Raw genomic sequence first — 19,503 nt, forward strand, 5'->3', positions numbered from 1 at the left:
GAAGGCATTGAGCTGCCCAGGGCAATCTATTCCAGGTGGATGTCTGTGACTTATCTTTTTACTTCCTTGAAGTCAAATGTGTAGCCTGATTTGTAAATGTCTACAGTCCTCTATGCCTTTTGCTTCAGATGAAACTTGCTCAGCCCAGAATCTTATCCCTTCCTCAACCACATCTTTATCTCACCAATTCATTTCTTACCTTAGATATATTACCTACCTAATGTGAGCCTCAGGGTTTTATTTTTAGTATAAAACTGGAATAAACCTAACTGCTCTGTCAGCTGTCAATTCTGAGGTTGTGTTGAGAATCAATCATGTTGATCAGGACCAAGACTAGCCTATACTACACCTTTGTGCTAATTAGAAGGCATCCGCTCTGGAAGTAAGGCAGCCTGCTGGCTCAGGCTTGGCTAGTGGCGTAGGCTAGATTTCAGCCCCATGCTGTACAACCTGCCCAATTGTACATCTTTTATCCATAAATGCCAAAGAATTATGTAAACTGAAAAGTGCTTTCATTGGACAGTGTTATAGAGCAGTCAGGGGCAAGACCACAAGGATCTGGGTTCATTGCTGGCTTTGCCACAAAAGCTGTGTGACCTGGGCAAACTCAGTGACCTCTCTGAGCTCCAGTGTCCTCATGTATAAGAATGGGGATGACAGCATCTCAGATTTGAAGATTAAGTGAGATCATGCTTGAAAATTACCCAGAATATAGTAAGCACTCAATAAATGCTATTACTATTATTATTATTTAAAGCATAGAAAAATGGACTTTTAGACATTACTGTCATTTTTATTCTAACATAGATCCTACATTCTAGACAAATTAATCTTCTTCTCTATGTAACAATGTACATTGACCAATCTGCACCTCTCCCTATGCTGATTCTTACTGGAAGCAAGTCACTCTGTGAATCCATGGCTCTCCTTTCACCATTCCCTTGGTATTTTCCTAATCACATATATTATTCTACAGTATTGTTAGAGACTAGTTAATATCTCATGATATAATGCTAAATTTTAAAAAGCAAGGTACAAAGTTGTATATTCATGACCTCAATTTTATTTTAAAAAATTTAAAAAATATGTACCCAGGCAGTCCATTCTTTACACAAGCTTAATATACATGAATTTCAGTTGCCGTGGGTTGGTTAAATAACAAGTCTCTCAGCAACCCAGTTCAGATTTCAGTTACTTCAGCATATTATCTGTGAGGAATTGCATAAAGTGTAACTTCACGGCTAGCAATTTAGTCCACAAATCACTGTGTAAATGATGCATATATTTCAAGATCAGAAACCAATCATATCAATTCTTTCCAAGTCTGTCCATCACTGGCCACTGCACATCTGTTACTCAATTCACGTACAGACAGCAAAGTGTGTGGTTGTGTTGCTTCCTTATCTCCCAATGATAGACTTACATGGCATTTTTTAAAAGTGAAAAATTGAAGAGGAAACTGGTTAAAAATGATGCAAGTGCAGCACAGAAATGAAAAGTGGTAACAGTGGATAAAACTTCTATCAGTGTAACTGGAGTTATAGAAGAAATGTTTAACCACGGGATGTTGACACTGATGCTGTTTAAGAGACTGTAGATATGGCCCCAGCCAGAGGAACTTAGGGAAGGTGAAACTGACAGAAGTGTACAAGAGGGAGAAAAGGATGGAAATGTCCCAGAGGAAGTGATGCTGGCAAAAAAAAACCCCAAAAACCCGATAACAAAACTTTACACTAAAGGAATTCTAAGAGATATTTCACATTATTGACAGTGCAAAGGATAAAATGTTGGAAGCTGATCTAAACTAGAAAAGAGTATGACCATTTGCCAAGGTATAGAAAAAATGACTGCTCTATATCATAACTTACACAATGAAAGATAGACAACCACTACTCAAACTGCTTTTGCAAAGAAATAAAACACTTTAATTCTGTGTTTCTAATATTTTAAATTACAGAGTACTAAATACAGATTTTACTATTTCTATTTCCCTGTACATTTATAACCAACAGTAAGAGAGTTTTTAATGTTTTGACAAAAAATGCTAAAGGTCAGAGAACACTTGAGTTTTCTCCATTGATTATGAAAATGACCTTGCATGGTTTCAATTTGCATGGTCACTGTTACAGTCATATACTATCATGCAAAGTGACAATTGCCTGTACTTATATCCCCATAGAAAATAATGACTAGATGAAAGTGCACCAAAAAGTAAACATTGGTATTAGAACTATAACTGATTTTAACTTTCTTCTCTGAAATTTTCAGTATTTTCCAATTGTTCTAAAATTAGCACAGATTACTTTTATAATCAGAGAAGAAATTATTAACAAAAAAATTGGTTTAAAATTCAGCTCCATTGGGAGTATAAGGCACCCTTGATTGGCCCTCTCTGCCCTTGGCTCAGGGCCGTTTGATCAAAATATAAGGTGCCTTGCTGCTGATTAATTCTATAAAGGCATTTGGGTTATTGTCTATGATATTTTTAATGATCTCAATAAAATAGACATTTCCTGTGTATATAGGTGTTACCTTCCTATTCCCTGGAGCCCTGAACAGTGTTCTGAATACCTAATAGGTGCTCAATAATATTTCTAACCCATCTCTCAAAAACCTGCCAGCAATTGCTGGGGGAAAATTACCCCAAAAGCAGCAAGGAACGCACTAGATGATATTTAAATACATGTTAAGAAATTTCATATAAAAGTCTCTAGGGGGGCTTCCCTGGTGGCGCAGTGGTTGAGAGTCTGCCTGCCAATGCAGGGGACACGGGTTCGTGCCCTGGTCTGGGAAGATCCTACATGCCGCGGAGCGTCTGGGCCTGTGAGCCATGGCCGCTGAGCCTGCGCGTCCAGAGCTTGTGCTCCGCAACGGGAGAGGCCACAAAGTGAGAGGCCCGCGTACCAAAAAAAAAAAAAAAGTCTCAAGGTGTTCTGCTCATATAATTAAAAATTAAATTTTTCTTCAAACAACATAATAGTTGAGAATCTAGAGGACTCTAAATCATGATGGTTCCAGTTTTGGTTTCCATAGTAACTTTAATTCAGCCTGAGTCTTGACACATTTCTTCGGATTACAGCAAATGGGGTTAAGTTTTTAATCTATGTATGCATAGAAAAGCAAAGTTATGATTGTTGTGGAAACCAGAATTTCTATTTCTTAAATATTGTTCATTAAAAACTCACAAACTATCACACAAATAATTTTTTTAAACGTATGTCCTTTGTTTATATATGAAGTGCAATGGAAGACAAAATTTGTGTCTTCCTGGTTACAGTACCTGACTTCTTTTTTTTTTTTTGAGATTTCACTCTCCAAGTTAGTTCAGGCTCAGGCATAAGAGCTGAGGGATGTAGACAGAGGTGGCAGGTATATAATGCCATTTCTGTCACTCAGGTTACACAGTGCATATTGTAGTTTCTACCTAAAACACCTTTTCGTCTCCCATAGATAAACTGTATTTCACCGCATTGCCCTCAACTTAGTGGGACATCACTGAGGCCTGTGTCACTACACCGCCCCCTCCAGAAGGAGGTGAATTGGGCAGAGGAGAGCAGCCAGAGGGGCTCTAACGTGTTGCCAGCAAATCACTCCAGATTTTTCCTTTTGACAAAGAGGTTTTTGTAGTATAACCTCTAACCCCAGGCAAAGAAACTCCATCTTCCATCTGAGACTGTATCATTCACCTTTTCCTAAAGAATGTGAACAAGTGAAAGCACAGACAAATTCTAATTTCAAACTATATCAAGAATTTTTAGCTTTCCTCACCCCCAGCCTTTTTAATAAACACCCGTCTCCTCCCAGGTTTGCTGAATTTTACCTGTCACAATTTGGAAATAAATGACTGTTTGTAGAGTTGTGTCTGTACCAGCTGACAGTTGGCTGCTGCACATAAATTCCAGTGCCTCTCAAGGCTCTTTCTTCAGGTCCCTGCCCTCAGTCTTGGGTGGCAGCACACAAATGTACCAGACAGGGGGAACTCCTGCTTTCCAATGGCAAATCCAGTTGATTCTGTCTGCCCTGCCAGAGCTTGTGGGTTTCATTCCCAAAGACAATAATCTAGGTTAACCAGGACTCCCACTGCTGGATACCAGAACACTTGTTTGATATTTTAAGTACAAAACTGAAGATGGCAATTTGAAATGTGTTTAACATACATTTATGAAGCCCACCTCTCCACCTCTGCGAAATTTCCATTCCTTCTTCCCAGGAATAGAATCCCCATACTCTCTGAACTGAAGAGACGGCCAAAGAGCTTGGCATTCACAGGTGTACTTTTGGGGACAGAAAAACAGGGTGTGTGAAGTGGAAATAACAGACTGCATGATTGATGGAGCCTAGATGAACTCAGGGCATTTCTTGTACCTCTTCCAGAGACTTAATAAGAACAGGAAGTGAGTACACACTGTAACCCTCTTCCACAGCAGGAACCTAACTCCCCATTACAGCTGGATATGGGAAATAGGGTGGGGAAGGTCCCTGCTATTTAGAGGTGGCAGGACTTGGGTCAGAGCTGGTAAGCAAAAGCAAAGTTAACGGCTTTGAATTTTCATTCCTTCCATTGGAGAAGTTGCCGTCAGATTAACTGCTAGAACTTGTATGGAAGAGATAGGTGAGTGGTACCCCATTGGGTTAACTCTGGATAATCCAGCCTCAACAGAAGAGGGAGTCTGGAACTGTGCCAGAAATGGAAAGAGGGCGTATGCGGGTGTTCTTGCAGTCTTAGTATCCCCATCCCCATTATATCCCTGGAGCCTATGTGGACCAGTGAACCAAGCTTCTTTGAATAGATGGACTAGATAGATGCTTATAAAATATGATTTTGAGAGTTTCTGAAAGACCTAAATTGCCAAAGCTACATCAGTCCCCTCACTCTGAGGGCCTGAAATTTTACCTTTTAGAGTTCCAGTTTTAGGCTCAGGAATTATTGCCAGAAGATGCTTTTGAACTCAAATTTGTTCCCTAGGAACATAATGTATATTATTAGCCCCCATTTCTCCAGATTAGTTTATAAAACACTTGCACTTTTCCTTAACAGAGACTGGAGAAAAAGGGACTCTGGAATAATGGAACAGGAGACTGGTAAATTTTGATTGTATCAGAAAGAATGAGAAGAAAACCTGCTTCCAGAGTGAACGTAAGTATGAAAGTATATTTAACATTGTGAAGATTTGGCCCTGGAGTGAAGTGTCAGAAAGAAAAATAATGTTTAGAGAGGAGAGCAAAGGTTGAACCCTGACAACATCAAATCCAGTTCTATCTGCCAAATCAAAGAAGGCTGTTGTTTGATCCTGCTGTTTTATGGAAAAGGCAATTGATCAGAATGAATTGAAGATAATACTTGTTACCTGTTGTCTTTTTTATAATAGCCATTCTGACAAGTGTGAGGTGATATCTCATTGTGGTTTTGATTTGCATTTCCCTGATGATTAGTGCTGTTGAGCATCCTTTCATGTACATTTTGGCCATCTCTATGTCCTCGTGGGGAAAATGTCTGTTCAGATCTTCTGCCCATTTTTTAATTGGGTTGTTTGTTTTTCTGATGTTGAGTTGTATTAGTTTTTTGTATTATTTTGGATATTAACCCCTTATCGGATATATCCTTTGCAAATATCTCCCATTCTGTATGTGGCCTTTTCCTTTTCTGATAGTTTCCTTCCCTGTGCAAAAGCTTTTTGGTTTAATGTTGTCCCATTTGTTTACTTTTGCTTTCGTTTTCCTTGCCTGAGGAGACACATCCAAAAAAAATATTACTAAGACTGATGTCAAAGAGTGTACTGCCTATGTTTTCTTCTAGAATTTTTGAGGTTACAGTTCTTACATATAAGTCTTTAATCCATTTTGAATTTATTTTTGTGCATGTTGTGAGAGAGTAGTCCAGTTTTATTCTTTTGCATATAGCTGTCCAGTTTTCCCAGCACCATTTATTGAAGAGACTGTCTTTTCCCCATTCTGTATTTTTAACTCCTTTGTCATAGATTAATTGCCCACATAAATATGGGTTCATTTCTGGGCTCTCTATTCTGTTCCATTGATCTATGTGCCTGTTTTTGTGCCAGTACCATACAGTTTTGATGACTGTAGCTTTGTAGTATAGTTTGAAATCAGGGTGTGTGGTATCTCCAGCTTTGTTCTTCTTTCTCAATATTGTTTTAGCTATCTGGGGTCTTTTGTGTTTCCATACAGATTTTCGAATTATTTGTTCTAGTTCTATTAAAAAATCCCATCAGTATTTTGATAGAGATTGCACTGAATCTGTAGATTGCCTTGGGTAGTATGGCTATTTTAACAATATTAATTCTTCTAGTCCATGAACATGGTATATCTTTCCATCTATGTTGTCTTTAATTTATTTCATCAGCGTCTTGTAATTTTCCAAGTACAGGTCTTTACCTCCTTCAATTTATTCCGAGTTATTTTATTCTTTTTTATGTGAATTATAAGTGGGGTTATTTTCTTTTTTCTCTTTCTAACAGTTCATTGTTAATGTATAGAAATGCAGCAGATTTCTGTATATTAATTTTGTGTCCTGCAACTTTACTGAATTCACTGATGAGTTTTAGTAGTTTTTTGATGGTGTCTTTAGGATTTTCTATGTGTAGTATCATGTCACCCACAAACAGTGACAGTTTTACTTCTTTCTTTCCAATTAGGATTCCTTTTATTTATTTTTCTTATTTGATGTGGCTAGGACTTCCAATATTATGTTGACTAAAAGTGGCAAGAGTGAACATCCTTGTCTTGTTCCTGATCTTAGAGGAAATGCTTTTAGCTTTTCACCATTGAGTATGATGTTAGCTGTGAGCGTGTCATATATGACTTTTATTATGTTGAGGTATGTTCCCTCTACACCCACTTTATTGAGAGTTTTTATCATGAATGGATGTTGAATTTTGTCAAAAGCTTTTTCAGCAACTTTTGAGATGATGATGTGATTTTTATTCTTCAGTTTGTTAATATGGTATAACACATTGATTAATTTTGAGACATTGAACCATCTTGCATCCCTGGGATAAATTCCACTTGATCATGGTGTATGATTCTTTTAATGTATTGTTGGATTCAGTTTGCAATTATTTTGTTGGGGATTTTTGTATCTATGTTTATCAATAATTTTCTTTTTTGTGTGGTATCTTTGTTTGGTTTTAGTTCCAGAGTGATGCTGGCCTCAAATAAGGAGTTCAGAAACATTCCTTCCTCTGTAATTTTTGGAATAGTTTGATAAGAGTAGGTGTTAACTCTTCTCTAAATTTTTTGTAGAATTCACCTGTGAAGCCATCTGGTCCTGGACTTTTGTTTATTGGGAGTTTTTACGTTACTGATTCAATTTCATTACAGGTAATTTGTCTATTCGTATTTTCTGGCTTTTCCTAGTTCAGTCTCAGGAGATTGTACATTTCTAGGAACATTATATTAATTAATAGTATTTGGATGTGAATGAAATACAAGTTCCCAATCTTGAGTTTACAGGTTTTTTTAGACTTTGCAGGGTTTTGTTTATATTTTGGTTTGATTCATACTTGTGAAAAATGTTTTACTTCTACTAGTGTTGAAATCATAGCCACCTACTGTTTTCTGTAACTATGAAATATTATGTCTTGTTGCTTGCAGAACTAATGTTCTTACTGATTTTCCCTCCTCACCCTTTTGATTAAAAAGCAGCAACAGCAGGAGACAAGGCATTGGACTGAGAGCTGCCCATTATTTTTATGTCTTCTCTTGTCACAGTAATTCTCAACCCAGACTTCACATCAGACTGAACTATGCAGCTTTTTCAAATTGTGGTATTTCCAGGGGGAGAGCCTGACTGGTGTGTGTGTGTCTGTGTGTGAGAGTGTGTGTGAGTGTGTGTGTGTGTGTGTGTGTGTGTGTGTGTGTGCACGTATGTTTTAAATTCCACAGGGAATCTGATGCACAGTCAGAGTCAAGACTCTCACTTTATTGACGTCAGTGAATATTTGCAAACTGTTTAAGTCTGGGGTTGGGAGTTGATTTAAACCTCTATTTTAAACTGATACTTACAATGTTAAGATCCTGCCAAATGATCAGATCAAAATATTTTGTGTGTGCTCCTCTCTCTGCCTGGTTGTTTCTCCTGCTGCTTACACGAAAGTTGGAAATCTAAACTCCTTTATAGGCTACCCCTGTGGCTGAAGGTATAAAGTGTCAAGAATGGCTTTTTAAATGTACTACTTTATACAAGGGAGGAATTGTTTTGCACCCTGAGGGTGGTGGCCTGAGCTGTGGCTGAGCCCCAAGCCTCACGGTTAAGCAGTGATGCTTCTGTGGCCTGTGAACGTAGCTCGCTGTGTGGACACATTGGTAGATGAGAGAGTCGCCTGGAGCGGAGCCCCACTGCCCTGGTTCAAAAGTTCATGGGCCCAGAAAGGGCGGTGGTGGAGTAGAGGCCAGACAGAAACGCTTTCTTTCACACAAGGGAATGCAGAGAAGCAATGTGACTCCTGGTTCGTCTGGGCAGACAGTGCCCTGCATGTATACACGGGGGTCCTCAGATTTCTTGCTCTGTCGGTTCAGGTTTATACACTATACAAATGCTTTCCCCTTCAGGAAAAATTGCATAGCATTTGACAGACGTTGTAAATATTCCTCTTGTGAGTATGCATTTAATATATCCAGTGAGACTAATTGCAATATGTAAAAGAGGGCATTGTTTCATGAAGTAACATAATGTATAGTGTACATATTCATTCAGCCATTTTCTCTGATATGTGATAAATACTGCAACAGGTATGAGCTCAAGACATAAGCTATGAAATGTGCGAGCACAGAGATAAATCAGATATGCATCAGATCTTAGAGTGCTTACCTTATGATTTTAAAGATAAAAGGTGCTTATAAAGGGCAGAACATGGCACATGGCACACAGCACAGTTACAGTTCTTTGCTGTTTCAGAATACGGAGACTGACCCTAGCTGAAGGCAGTTAGGAGAGGCTATTTGGAGGAGATAGCCCTGGACCATAAGGGTTAGGTGGGATTTAGACAATACCTGGCTTGGGGGAGTGGCAGCTGGGCAGATTTCCAGGCAGGAGACAGAAGATCTAGGGCACATACAGCAAATTTGGCCAGAATGTGTAAAGAGGCACCTCTGACACCTTCTAGAAGGCCTTCTTGGGTAAGTTACTGAACCTCTCTGTGCCCAGTTTCTTCATCTGTAAGATGGGGATGATAATAGCACCTCCTTCATGAGGCTAGGTGAGAAACAAATGAGTTAATACATGGAAAATACTTGGAACATTCCTTGGTACACAGTGTTCTATAAATGTTATAGAGTTAAAATGTTAGATCTGAGTTATTATTAACGAGAGGGGTAAAGAGATTTCAAGACCAGGTGGCTGTAAGGTCTTCTAATTCTAAGGACCCAGCACACAAACCCGCTAAGAGTTTTGAGTGGCCTCCTGAGGGAGGAGGCCAGCTTCCCAAGGCTACTGCACCACTAAACCTGGCGACAATTTGGGAGAACAGTGTGGGAAGAGACAGAGACCTGGGAACAGGGAAGGCTCTGAAAACAGAGGGCTGCTGCACCTAACTTTTGCTGTTAATATTAATATGGAGTTGAAAGAAAAGGAAAGAAGCCCTGTTAGGTCATAGCCTTCCCTCTCAGTGGAAAATTCCCTATTTTAATTTCCTTTGGCTCTTCTTTTGTGTCTTCTTTGGCAAATAAAGGATTTTTTTAAAAAGGAGAGTGAGAGGAAAACAGCTTTGCTGCAGAGAGAAGAAAAAATACAAGAAAAACAACCAAACCAAAACGAAAAAACAAAACAAACAGAAATCATCGTTATAATGTGTACTCACGGACACAGAAAGTGGCCCCAAGAGCCAAACATCTATCCACCCCCTTCACATCCATGGCAGAAGCCCACGAAGAGTAACTGAGGCAGGTTGCTGGGTGCAGGGTGGGAGGCTCTCTCCCCTCCCTCACTTGCTGTCCCTTGTTGTTGTAGCTCATTGCCTTTCCAAGGCAAGCATGGGCTTCCTCAGTCACTCTTTGGCCTTTTTACTCCAAGCTTGGGAGTCAGGTTTTAAATGATATATGATCTCCCAGGTAAAATTCTCTATGTTAAATGCTGAAAGAAACGCCCCTGAGACCCTCCTACTTCACTGGGCATGGTTCCCTTTGGAGTCTGGCCTCCACTCTGCGTGACTGCCAGGTCCTCAGGCTTCAGGGAGGGAGTTGGGAGTTCTGGTCTCCATTTCAGCTCCCGTGGCCAACCTGATCTCCGTCACACAGATTCCCGACTATTCTCACCTGAAAAATAAAGCTGTCAGAAGACTTGAAAGCCCCAATCTGAAACCCCCTACATTTTATAAATACAAGGTGACATTGTTACCGTTCTAATTTTCATTACAGCACTCTCATTTTTTTTCCAGAAAAGGTATAAACAAGAAGACAATTTGTTTTGTATTTTTTTCACTTTCTTACCTCAAGCTCTCCTTTAAATTGCCAAAGGGAATGAGTTACTTGAACAGAGACAGAGTTATTATGGTGGATAGCAAAATAAGATATGCTAAAGCTCAGGGGCTTAATTTTTTGCTTCATTCAGTAACATATTTCAAAAGAGCACCAGTGATTGGAACATAATTTATTTATCAACAGGGTTCTAGATTACTCCCTTGTAGTTGACTCTGAAATCCATCTGACTCTTGCCGAGTGCTATAACCAAGGTGAGAAAGGCTAGAAACAGACCTGGCATTACGATTACCAAAGGGAGAAGAGTTCACCATGGGTATTTATCCACACTGGAATTTGGCAACCAAACTCTGAGTCTTTCTTCCCAGCTCCTGACACATCCATTTGTAAAGCAGGTTAATAATAGCATCATACCTACATCTCCACAGTTACAGCTAAATAACAGTTTCCATGATAAGCCTTTATTTTCCTGCAATTTAGAATTTAAGACAGCAATTTTATCTACAATATCTAAGCCCAGAATTTATTTTTGGCTTTCTCAAAGAAAGTTGTACCCATTTAACTCTGCCTGGCATGAGGGAAAAATTTTTTTAAAAGTACAGAGTTTAGGGCTTCCCTGGTGGCGCAGTGGTTGAGAGTCCGCCTGCCAATGAGGGGACATGGGTTTGTGCCCCGGTCCAGGAAGATCCCACATGCCGCGGAGCGGCCGGGCCCGTGAGCCATGGCCACTGAGCCTGCACATCCGAGCCTGTGCCCCACAGCGGGAGAGGCCACAACAATGAGAGGCCCACGTACAGCAAAAAAAAAAAAAAAAAAAAAAAGTACAGAGTTTAATTAGCTAGGCAATTTGCATGTCTCTAAACCTTCAAACCCTGGCCATTGCCAGAGGCAGGGAGCCAGATGAAGTGGAACCACGGTCAGATACAGGAAGGCAATGTTAAGGGTTTGCAGTGACCCCAGTTGCCAATAGCCTGTGTTAGTAATACGCATATCATTTTAATGACCTATTAGCACTTGTCATTGAAGTGAAAATTGGGTGTTTTTTTAAAAGATATCTGGGCGATTTTTAGAACATAGAGGGAAGGTGTATTTTTTTACCCTTTGCTTTCAGAAGCAGTCTGACACCCAGATGTTGACCTTCAAACTGCCTCTCCTAGCCCTGGGGCTTCTCCTGGCATTTCCTGGGCGGACCCCGCCTCAGCCTTCCCGGAACTGGGGTAGAGCTGAATTCCAGCTTGTGGCCGGCGTTGAAGTTGGGCAGATAGCAGGCAAACATCGCTGCAAAGGGAAACCGCTGGTGTAGAGCACCTCGGTCCAAGCTTGGTTTTGTTCCTCAAGGCCACCTTTTTGCTCCCCCTTTCTGTGATACCTCTGAGGAGGCTTTCACTGCCTTGGAGTTTAGGATGTGTCTTTCAGGAAGGAAGGTTCTTGTGACTACCTTCCTCTGCCTCTTTGGTAAGAGGAGACCTTTGCAGGAGTTGTTTTCACATCAACACCTGTTGCCCTGTTTCCCGTTGCTTGTCCAATGGTTGCCTTAGAGTTAGTGGTGAAACTCCCTGGCCCAGTCACTAAAGCACTTGTGAAGGCATTTTGTTCAGCCCTTCACACATCTCTGGCTGTTTAAGAAAAGGCTCAAGAACTGCCTCCAACCTTGTGTTGCTGCCTAATACAATAGCACAGGTAAAACCATAAAGCAGGGACTCTAACTGGATAAAAGCCTTGGGCCCCTGAGGATGTCGTGAAGCCATTAGCCACAAAAGGCAAAGGGTAAGGCCCTATGTCTGCCAGTATACAGAGCATACAGAGAAATGTCCCCAAATGCCTGGGCTTGATACCACTGGGCAGTTTTTAATAGTCTCCATCAGAGCTTAGCCATTGAATTTATTCATCAGCTCTTGACAGTTAATAGCCTCTGATTTGACTTTTTAATTTTCTTTGTCCGGCTTCCCCAATAACAGTTGACCCTTGAACAATGGGGAGGGGTGGTACAGGGGTGCCAACCCTTAGAGTCAGCCCTCCACATCCACGTGCCACATTCACGGTTTCTCCATATTCACAGTTCCATCCTCGGATTCAACCAACTGTGGGTTGTGTAGGACTGTACTATTTACTATGGAAAATAATCTGCGTGTAAGTGGACCCTCGCAGTTCAAACCTGTGCTCCTCAAGGGTCCTCTGTAGATACTAAGTACCCAGTAGACTCATCATCTTAGCCTTCTTGGTCAGCTTCATAACACCAAAATCACCTTCCTGAATAAAGAACTGGATATCCTGCTACTCAAAAATGTCTTCCCTGACATCCAGTTACCTACATCTGTATGTTTTCTTTCAAATGAAAATTCCCAGGGGGAGGATTGGTCCCTGCCAATCACTTCTTAATGTGAACTACTTCGGTCAGATAATCAGATGCTCCCAGAAAGAGAATCGAGGAAAATGGAAGTAATTTTTAAACCTGTGGGACTCAGGGAGAAGGTGGCCAGCCTATAAAGGAAGGACTTTGGGGCAACCAGATGTGTGTGTGTGTGTGTGTGTGTGTGAGAGAGAGAGAGAGAGAGAGAGAGGGATTGAGAGAGAGAATGGATATCCAGGAGAAGGAAGGGTTGGAAAGAGAATTCTCATTGATTCTGTAACTTGGTCTGTGGCTCATTCGGAGCAAGGGTGGGCAAACTGCTACCTGTCACCTGTTTTTGTATGGCTCACAGATCAAGGGTTGTTTTTACATCTTTAAATAATTTTTTTAAATCAAAAGAAGAATACTATTTTATGACGCATGCAAATCATACAAAGTTCCAATTTCAGCATCTATACATAATTTGGTTGACACACAGCCACACTGATTCATTTATGTGTGGTCTGTGACTGCTTTTGTGCAGTAACGCAGAGCTGACCAGTTACAACAGACAGACTGTGTGGCCTACAAAGCTCAGCTAGTTACTACCCGCCCCTTTACACGCAAAGGCTGCCAGCTCTTGATTTAGATAAAGTTTTCTGCTTGGTTCCTGTTTAGCGTTAACGTTTTTGGGTGGCAGCCTTTTATCGCTCGTAAAGTGAGCGAACAATATTTCTTCCTTTTCATGGCTAACCATTTGGTATTGGTTTAAGTATGGTACATCTACGCAATTGAAAGTTCTAGAATCATTTATTGGCATAGAACTATGTGTCCAACCTTAACTCTTTGTACAGCATAATCCATAAAAAAGGTTCCAATCAAAAATACCTTCAAAGATCCATACCAAAATTTAGACATGTTTTATCCAAGTGGTGGGATTACAAGTGATTTTTTTCTTCTTTTTGCTTCTCTGTATTTCCTACACGATTTTCAGTGAACAAATATTACTTTTATAAAGAAGAAAAATATGTAATGAAAAACTCTTTGCCCTCTGATGGATAGAAAAATAGAATAGGATATTAATACATTAGGTATTTTTCATCCTTCCCTAAGGGAAAAAAATTGAGTTTTCCTGGGAGATATTGAAGCAAGGGCCTTGGCATCAAACGCCCACTGGGGTTCAGAAACCAAGTCTGTGTGTCACTAGTTCTGTAATCTGGAGTGAACTGCTCACTCTCTCTGAGCCTCGGTTTTTCTCTAGTGTAGAAAAAAAATCCTCTTGGGGCTTTTTCAAGCATTAAATAAGACAATGCTTTCAAAGCAAGTAACAACTCATGTAGTGACAGGCACATCAGCATTAAAAAGCTGCCAGTTTTGGGGCTTCCCTGGTGGCGCAGTGGTTGAGAGTCCGCCTGTCAATGCAGGGGACAGGGGTTCACGCCCTGGTCTGGGAGGATCCCACATGCCGCGGAGCGGCTGGGCCCGTGAGCCATGGCCGCTGAGCCTGCGCAACCGGAGCCTGTGCAAGCTGCCAGTTTCCAGCATACTTTATGGAGAATATTTGCTATAAAGATGTCCTGCCTTTTGCAGCAGTGTCTTTGTGACAAATCCCTAAAGTGAGATGTGTGGATCAAGTAGCAGGGGAAGGGGAGGCGTGGGCAGGAGGGCAGCAAGGGCACAAGAATGCCAGCTCTCCTGAGGACGAGGGAAATGGAGTGTTCAGAAGAACCGTTGGTTGTTTTTTTCCTTCAGTTAGGAAGCTTCCATTACAGCCTGCAGCAGTCGGGAACAGCTAGATTGCTGCAGGGAGGGAGAGTGGGCGTGGGCAGAATGTGTGCATGTGTGTGACGGAGTGGGTCTTGGAGGAAAATTGTTCCAACGGTTCACAGTTGAGCTCGACGGTTTGGAGTGTCTGTTCGGAGGAAAGTGCCAGGCATTCCGAGATGCAAAAAACACAACTCCAGAGGAAGCTACAGTCCGTCATGGTGGGTTGAGAGAGGGGACTCTGGGGAGAGATTTTGGGCACTTGATCACTTGTGCGTCTACCACATTTTCTAGTTCAAGTAAATAGCATTCCAAGGAGTGCTTGCACACTCAAGGCTTATTAGCAAGAATGAAGATTATTACAACAGTATTCTTACAATTACCTTGTTTTGAGGAAATGATTGGGCCAGGAATAAAAAGAGTCACTAAAAACATCTAAAGATAAGTTAGGGGTCTAGATGCCAAGAGCTTAAGAGAATGGGAAAAGGTGAAGAGAAGATTCTAGGTAGGGCCCATTGTACTTCAGCAAACATCAAGGAGCAACCCTTGGGTGGGATAACACCAAATGTAAACTCTTCAGTGTGCCATGTTCTTCTCATCCTCTTTGTCCTTCTTGTTTTCCAGGGAATACTGAACTTTTCCCGGGAAAAGCTCACTTTCCACTTTTACTCTCTCGCAGGCCCTCTCCATAGCCATACATTCCCAGCCTCCTAGACTGGCGCTTACTGTTAACACTGGCATGTGAATATGGCATGTGAATCTCGGTCCTTGACATTCTATCCTCGAAGCGTCAATGGCCTATGTGAGCTGCAATCTCAAGATACCTGGGGGTAAAACAAAGCAAAACCTGTCAAAAACACAACCATTTTTTCATAAAGTTCACTCTGTCTCTCCCTGTCCTGCCTTGCCACTCATATAGTGCACTGCACAGTTATTATTTTTTCTATGCTGTATACTTCTCTGCAGGTTTTTTTAAACATATATTTGCATTATGTTATTTATTCTAATTTTAGGATGGGTCAGGCAGGCCTTTGCTACATCAAAGAGACATAAATCATTCTCTCTTAATGTGTTCATGCCTGAAGTATTTAGAGTCTGTATAATTATATTGCTCATGTCTTACTCCAAAAGATGTACATTCTTCTTAAATATATATTCTCTCTCTGCATCTCTTGAGGATGCAGAGAGAGAATATATATATCATGTTGTAAAAGGCACCCCAGTGAGGTGTCGTACCCCCATCTGCAGGAAAGGCACCCAGTAGACCAAGACTATGTAGGATTTATTTATGTTCTACAGGATCTGGGAGAACGTATCAGCTGGGCCCCCTCTGTGATTGGAGGTGGTATGTGGACCTTGCAAGCATTGGTAATGTAATGTAAGTTATATTATATATCCGGAAACCTGTTTTAAAGGAAGGTACCTAGAGTCACAAAATAGTTTGTTCATCTGTAAAGGGGATGAAGGTGGGCCTGTCAGAAGGAGCTAGACCCTCTGAGTCCCGGAACTTGTGTCCTTGCCACTGCTGAAGCTGGATAATCTGAACCACTCCAGGGTGACTATAAATTACCCAGTTTCCACACCGTTGTCTCCAGAGGGTCAGAGAAAGTGGTGTCTTCATTGAATATTGACAATATAGCCTGAAGCGTGATGGGTCAGTTTCCAGAGGCTAGGGCAAGTGCGTTCCCTCCAGGGTAAGGTAAAGACTCTCCTGGGCCACATCCTTGAATCACAGCGGGGTACCTGGAAGTCCTCTGCAGAGGAATCAAGACTGTGTTATGAGGTCTTCAATACCTTGCAACATCTCCTTGGGCTTCTGGCTCCGGGAAAGAAAGATCCTCGATTCCACACACATACTCACGCTCACACATACACACACGGACTCACACACATTCAGTAATACACACACGTAAACATTCACAAATACGCAATGCACCCACACACACTCACACATATACACAGTCACCCATACGAACACACACATAAACACTCAGATGCACACGTATGCAGATACCAGCTGGGTACTGTGCAGGCCCTCTCCATAGAACTATCTCTAACCCACAGCCCTCACCCACCACCTCTGCCCTCATGACACACTGACCTTGAGCTAGTGTCCAAGTGACCCTGGCTCTCCTGGGCTCACTCCGTGAATTATCCCTATCCCGGTAGCTCTAGGGTTGAGTCTCTGAAACCAATGCTGAAGGCTGAAGACAGGGAAACCCAGGAGAGCAGAGGAAGGCAGTGCCTTTCCTTCCTTCATCTATAAAAATGTTGGCCCTGATGATCTCTTCCATCTCTCTGGCTCAGGACAAACTCTACAACTATCAATGTCCAGTAGGCACCTTGTGGTAGGAGGTGTATTATGCATCCGGTTTAAAATTGAGTGGGGCAACTGAGGCACTTCTCATGACGATCAAAGAAGGAATTGGCAGTGTCACTGAAGCACCGGTTCTAATCCTGACTGACAAAGAGACAACAGGGGTCATCTCTCACTTTCTTTTTCTCTTTTGTAAACCTACCTATCTTTACTTATTTTTCTATTTTTCATTACCCGATAATACATGATTATCATAGCATTGTGAAAACTTCCAGAAATACGAGTTAAGCCAACATCTGTCTGGCATCTGGCCCCCTCCTGTAAGACAGCCTGTGTTAGCGGGCAGCGTATGGTCATCCAGACCGTAGAATGTCTGGTGGAGTTTTTTCCTGACACAAATGGTACCCACTGCATAAATTGTCTTATAACTTGCCTTTTCCCCCCTTTAATTATATGTCTTAAAGGTCTTTTTATTAAGTGATTTTTTTTTTATCAAACAAGTCAATAAACTTCAAGGGGTGGGAGCTTTCCCCATTTCTGCCAAGTGCCACGCTGTGCTTGCGGTTCTGTCTGAAATTCCCGATCCTGGGCTACTGCCTTTTCCCATCTGATGGTTACAACACTCGCTTTGCAGTGTCTCTGGGCTCCTGCCTGTCTGCTGTGGCCACGTGAAGGAAGCAGAGTCGTCTTACTGTAATTATTTGAGGTTCTGGGCAGTTTTCTGTGCATCAAATCCAGTAACACAAAACAGAAGAAAACCATTATGCCCCAAACCCAGCTATTTACTCCCTCCCACACATTGTTTTCTGGGAAAGGGAGACTGCAGTCATCTGGGGAAAGGATCGGCCACCATCCTCAGCGAGGTCAGAGAGCCGTGATACACAGCGAGCACTCTGGGCTCCCAGGAGGGCCAACCCCTGGCAGATGGGACCTTTTTCCAGGAACACTAGCCCAGTATTAGAGCCACGCAGATGTGATCAGACTCCCCCCCCGCCCAGATCCCGTTTCCATCACTTACTAGCTCTAGAACCTTGGGTTAGATACTTATCTGTACATCTCATCCTTATCATCTAGAAAATGGAGGTAGTAAAAACTACAGGGGGTTTCGTGAAGTGTAAGTGAGGGAATGCATGAAAAGTCCTTAACACAGGGTATGGCATGTAGTAATTCCTCACGAAATATCGCCTGCTGGCTGAGCTCTCCCCTCCCCTTCCTTCTCTTCCAGATCTTCTCAGTGGTTCCATCCACTTGCGTCTGCCCAGCTCATCACCCTTTCCCGGTTCAGGTAAGCTCACAATAGCTAGAAACCTGCCTGCTGCCCCAGCCTGGCCCTTCCCCTGGGGGGGTTGCCGCCTGGGATCTGCGTCACTCAGCTTTTCCAAAACCCACAGAGCTAGTTACTACAGAGCCTCGCTCAACCCTGAGCCCAGCTACAGCTTATCTTCACTCCCTCACGCGTTCATCGTTCATTCTTTCAGTACACGTGTACATTAGCACCTACTCTGTGCCAGGCACTGTGAGAGGTGACAGAGGTAGAAAAAGACACAGTCCCAGCTCTGAAGGAAGCCCAGTCTATTGGGGGTTAGAGGCCAATCAACTGGCCATTACAATGTGGGATGACAAATCCGTGCTCTGGTGGGAAGGTGTGTCCAGGCTGCTTCAAGGAGGGACATGCACACCAGGCTTGGGTGCCTTCTCCAATTTTTGACAGTTTCTCTAACTCTCCCTTCCAAATCTCCTACTGAAGTTTTTTATATCATCAATTACATTTTTAATTTCCAAGTCTCCTTCCTTGTCCTGATTATTCTTTTTTCATAGTAGTTCTTAAAAAGTGAGTAGGAGTCAGCCAGAAATGTGTATTTGGACCAGGACAGATTCTAACAACCTGAGCAGGAAACCTGGTTATGACTATCCCAATCTCCCAAGGTCAGGTCCTCTGTAAGATCCAGGGAGACAAGGAACCAAGCTGATAAATGCAGTCATTCATTCCTTCATGCATTCAATCCGGTGAATTCGTTGCATCGATGTTATTGTTGTCTGGCGTTGCAGGTTATGGTTTGGGTGGTGCGGGCATGGTCTGTGCTTTCAAGAGTTCACTGTTGAGTGGAAGAAACTAGCATGTGAAGAGTTATAACACCAAGGGGGTAAGCACCCCGTTCATCAGTATATGGATTGATTAGGAAGCCACTGAGGAAGAGACTGGGCTGGGGCAGCTGGCGGGGTGCCCACAGCAGAAGAGTCTTAAAGGATAAGAAGTAATTCACCAGGCAGAGAAGGGACCGAGGAAGTAGCAAAGGGGGAATGGCATTCCTGGCAGAGAGAAAGGCATGTATTAAATCAAGAGGTATTAAAGGGCTTATGGCCCTTGAGACTGGTGAGAAGTTCTCTGACCAGAACCCGGTGTTCACTGAGTCAGGGAGGATGGATGGGGAGAGGACACGGTGAGTATGAACTGTGCAAAGTCTCGCCTGTCATGTTCAGGGGCTTTTTTTTCTTTCTTTCTTTCTTTTTTCTTTCTTTTCTTTTTTTTTTTTTTTTTTTTTTGTGGTTCTTAAACACTTATCATGGACCCTTTTGAAAATATGATGAAAATTACAGGCCTTCTCACCCCCCAAAATGCACATACACATAAAGTTTCAGGGCTTAAAGGATCTGAAACCCA

The 19,503-nt window shown here is 42.0% G+C and overlaps 1 protein-coding gene across 6 annotated transcripts in view; it reads left to right on the plus strand.

The window, feature by feature from the left end:
- Positions 1-19,503, plus strand: part of FRMD6 (FERM domain containing 6) — a 256,887-nt gene that overhangs the window by 117,922 nt on the left and 119,462 nt on the right. For 4 of the 6 annotated variants that reach the window (XM_027111226.1, XM_027111227.1, XM_027111225.1 and 1 more), the window contains one exon: positions 18,067-18,126. The exons of the other annotated variants lie outside the window; for them this stretch is intronic. The gene's annotated coding sequence lies outside the window, so the exon portion shown is untranslated. The remainder of the gene's footprint in view (positions 1-18,066; positions 18,127-19,503) is intronic. 6 annotated transcript variants of the gene reach the window in all.

Source organism: Aethalodelphis obliquidens, unplaced genomic scaffold (assembly GCF_003676395.1).
Source record: "Aethalodelphis obliquidens isolate GAN/ISIS:26980383/991018 unplaced genomic scaffold, ASM367639v1 scaffold10, whole genome shotgun sequence".
In the NCBI taxonomy this organism is placed as follows: Eukaryota; Metazoa; Chordata; class Mammalia; order Artiodactyla; family Delphinidae; genus Aethalodelphis; species Aethalodelphis obliquidens.